Raw genomic sequence first — 4,816 nt, 5'->3', positions numbered from 1 at the left:
TCTTTTGACTGCATCCCAATGAACTCTACCAGGATTAGACATATATCTAGAAAGTACTCCCACTGCTTGGGCAATGTCTGGTCTAGTACAGACCATAGCATACATCAAGCTTCCAACCGCACTTTGGTAAGGCACTCTGCTCATGTCTTCCATCTCCAATGGGGATGTAGGACAATCTGAAATAGATAGTTTCATTCCAACTGTAAAAGGAACACTCAATGGTCTACAATTCTGCATGTTGAACCTCTGTAACACTGAATTCACATACTTACTCTGGCCTAGCCATAGCTTTCTGTTCACCCTATCTCTTCTAATTTCCATCCCAAGAATGTGCTTTGCTGCACCAAGATCTTTCATTTCAAATTTAGCAGCGAGCTGAGACTTCAGTTCTGAAATCATACCTTTCCCTTTACCAATGAATAACATATCATCAACATACAATGCAATGAATAAGAAATGATCACCATAAGATTTATAATAAACACAGTGATCTGATTTAGAACGTTCAAATCCCAAACTCAACACATATGTATCAAATTTCTGGTACCACATCCTAGGACTTTGTTTGAGGCCATACAAAGATTTCTTCAATTTACAGACCAAATTACTTTTGCCTTTCACCACATAGTGCTCCGGCTGTGTCATATAAATATCTTCCTCCAAATCACCATGAAGGAAAGCAGTTTTCACATCCATTTGCTCAACCTCTAAATCATAAGCAGTAGCAATAGAAAGCAAAAATCTAATGGACGTCATTTTTGCAACAGGAGAAAATATCTCACCGTAATCAACACCTTCAACCTGAGAGTAGCCTTTTGCAACTAACCTTGCTTTATACTTCTCAATGCTTCCATCTGAACCAATCTTTTTCTTGAACACCCATTTACAACCAACAGGTTTTCGTCCTTCAGGCAATGGTACAAGATCCCACGTATCATTCTTTTTCAAAGCTGCCATTTCTTCCTCCATAGCAATCTTCCAGGATTCTGCATCATTCATACCTAATGCCTCTTCTACAGATTTCGGTTCATCCACACTAGTATTCAGAGCAAAAATACATCTCCAATCATCAGGTGAATACCTTTCAGGTGGTTGTCTATGTCTTGTAGACCTTCGAACAAGCTGAGTTGGAGGTTCTTCCTCCTCTTCTGAAGATTCAGAGCTAGATGAGCTCTCCTCAAATTCTTGCCTATCTAGGGGTCTCGATTCAACTCTTTCAGGTGTAGAAGGAAGTTGAATCACATCTTCTTTTTTAGTCTGTTCTGGCTGCAATGTAACAGAAGGAGACTTAATTTCTCTAAAAATAACACTTCTACTGTGAATTACCTTTTGTGCAACAGGGTCCCAAAGCTTGTATCCTTTCACACCATAACTATACCCGATGAAGATACATTTCACAGCCTTGTTCTCCAACTTTGTTCGCTTCTCCTTTGGCACATGTGCATATGCCTCGCAACCAAAAACTCTAAGATGTCTCAATGAAGGCTTGTGACCTGACCATGCTTCCATAGGCGTTTTATCAACAAGAGCTGATGTAGGAGACCTGTTAATCAGGTAGCAAGCAGTGGCAACAGCTTCAGCCCAAAACTTTTGTTCGAGACCAGCACCACTCAACATACTCCTAGCCTTCTCCATCAATGTCCTGTTCATTCTTTCTGCAACTCCATTCTGTTGTGGAGAATACGGAGTTGTCTTCTGCCTGTTAATTCCATAGTCTTTACAGAATCTATCAAAATCATTAGAGCAAAACTCACCGCCATTATCAGTTCTCAAACATTTTATTTTCTTTCCAGTCTGCAACTCAACCATTGCTTTAAATTCTTTAAAACGACTAAAAACTTCAGATTTACTCTTTAGAAAATAAACCCATGTCCTTCTACTAAAATCATCAATAAATGAAACATAATATGTGGATTTTCCAATCGAAGAGACATCTACTGGACCAAACACATCAGAATGGATAAGATCCAAAACACCACAAGTTTTATGAGAACTCGAGTAAAACTGAACGCGGTTTTGTTTTCCATAAATGCAATGCTCACAGAAATCAAAGTCAAGATTACAATCATTCAAACCTTCAACAAGGTTTTTATTTTTCAAGGTCCTTAGACCCTTTTCTCCAATGTGGCCAAGTCTCTGGTGCCATAACATAGTCTTCTCTGCAGGTAACTTTGCTTCAGATGAAAGTGCACCCTTAGGTACCCAAAAACCATTTCCATCTGCTGAAGGTGAAACCTTCAAATCTTCCAGTGAGGTATCCACAGATTTACTTTTTACAGAAGTGCTATTACACTCAACAGTGTATGCTTCAAGCTTATACAAAGTGCCAAACCTGACACCTCTAGCAACTACCATAGCACCCTTAATCATCTTACATCCTGTTTCAGAAAAGACTACCTGCACACCTGCATCTATTAGTTTGCTCACAGATAACAGGTTTCGTTTTAATCCAGGGATATGCAACACACCATTAATCCATTTTATTCTACCATCAGAAAACCTGATTCTAACTTTACCTCGACCAACAATGTCTAAATGTGAATCATCACCCAAGTACACCTTACCTCCATTAAATCCTTCATATTCAGAAAACCAATCTCTATTGGAAGTCATATGAAAAGATGCACCTGAGTCAATTAGCCAGGCATCATTACCTGCATGAGTCGCCAAAGCCGCAATAAAGGCATCGCCATCTTCCTTGTCGGACTCAGAATCAGAATCGAACTTTTTCTTTTTCTTCTTCTTTTCTTCTTTGCAGTCCTTACGGATGTGACCCGGTTTACCGCAATTCCAGCAAATGACTTTGGACTTTCCAGGAGATTTCGATCTCCCTTTGGATTTGGACTTGCCGCGCTTCTCATTCTTCTTGCCTTTCTCCTTAGGTCTTCCACGAACGGTTAGGGCTTCCTTTGAACTGATGGATACCTTCCTTCGCATCTCTTCACCGAGTAGGGCACCCACCACATCTTCAGATTTCAAAACAACAGAAGTACTACCGATAGCCATAACAAGAGAATCCCACGAATCAGGCAAAGAGCAAAGCAAGATCTGACATTTTTCCTCCTCGTCCATCTTAACACCGACGGATACTAATTGAGCCACAATCATATTGAATGCTTCTAGGTGGTCTGCAATTCGTCCACCCTCTTCCATCTTCAAGGAATACAATTTCTTTCTTAAGAAAATTTGATTTAATAAAGATTTCACTTGATACATCTCACCAAGCTTAGTCCATAGCTTCTTTGCAGAGTTCTCTTCATGGACATTGATTAGAACAGAGTCTGCCAGGCACAGTCTGATTAGACCCTTGGCTTTTCGGTCCATAACATCATACTGAGCTACCGCAGTAGGATCTGAGGGCCTTTGGACATTCGCATCAACAGCATCCCAAAGATCTCGATCTATTAGCAGATCTTCCATCTTCAGCTTCCACATCTCAAAATTACTTCCATTAAATTTCTCCACCTCTATTCTCCCTGATGAACTCGCCATCTGAATATTCCTGCAACAAGATCAAAAAATGTCTTCTACACAAGCTCCCACTCAAATCTGGATTAGTTCAAAAAACCCAACTGCCCACAATTGAAACCAAAGGTGATCAGGCTCTGATACCACTTGTAAGGAAGTTAAGTAGCGGAAACAACTTCCTACACTAACCTTGAGAGGAGGGTAATGCAAAACTTTTTCAGATCATTACAACAGTTACAGAAAATAGAAATAGATATAATAGCAATCATACCACAACACAATGATTTACGTGGGGAAAACCCTTTCGGGAGAAAAACCCCACCCTCCAAAAGCAGCTCAATATTTTATTCAGCAATCAAAAACAGATTACAAAATACTTGCAGAGCAAGCTCTTCGCAGGGGTAGCATTAATCAGAGATTCAGAGGCAACTCAATAGCCATAAGACTCTTACACCCAACCTCTATCTCACACACCTCATAAATAGGAGATACAATACAAGAAACCGTCAAACGGTATTACAAAACCATGGGCTAAAACCACCCAATAAGGTGTAGCCGACCTTATCTCCCTTCTATGACATGTTAAAGCACACATCAACACGTGTCACTCCCTTTTACAGCTCATTTATGTATTCGATACAAATTATTTTTCCTATTTCAGGAGTACAAACTTCCGGAGGCCATAACTTGAGAACCGGGTGTCCGATTGACGAACCGTTTGAAGTGCCGGAAAGCTCGCGAAGTGCTCTATCACCTCGTAACCGGCTTTGCCGGTTACGGCAACTTTTCAGGGCGTTTCGGAGCCTCTAAAGTCCCCAAAATTAAGTTTAAACATTTTATTGGACCCCTCCAAGATGAAAACTTTAATATCTTCAAAACTAGCTGTGACCTTGCGACGAAACTTTACCGGAATGCTTATCTAGCCAACCAGAAGCTTCAGGGAGAGTTTCGCACCATTTCGTGCTCAAATAAAAACTTACTATAAATAGTAACCTCACATAAATGCAAGGTTGAGACACCATTTTTCCCAACACTCTGGTCCCACCTCCTGGGACAGTAGGGTGCAAGGAGGTTCAGGCCAGGGTGCTTGAAAAATGCAGTTTTCAGTGTCGTGAGCAAGTTTCGGGGTCTCCATTCAGGTTTAGTGTTGTGTCGCCATTGTGAAGACCCAAATGCAGTCGAAATTGCAAGTGTCGCAATTTTAGGACGCTACAGTATGTTAAGGATCTACATTGGTATTTGCATAAAAATTCATTTTTTATATATAGTTCTTAGTGCTACAATGAAAAAGGCATTGAATGTTTGCCATGTAACTAGATCACAGGACAATATGAGACACATTTCTTTA

This window comes from Cryptomeria japonica, chromosome 2 (genome assembly GCF_030272615.1).
Source record: "Cryptomeria japonica chromosome 2, Sugi_1.0, whole genome shotgun sequence".
Taxonomy (NCBI): domain Eukaryota; kingdom Viridiplantae; phylum Streptophyta; class Pinopsida; order Cupressales; family Cupressaceae; genus Cryptomeria; species Cryptomeria japonica.
The sequence above is the reverse complement of the archived record's forward strand: the minus strand, read 5'-3'. Positions refer to the sequence as shown.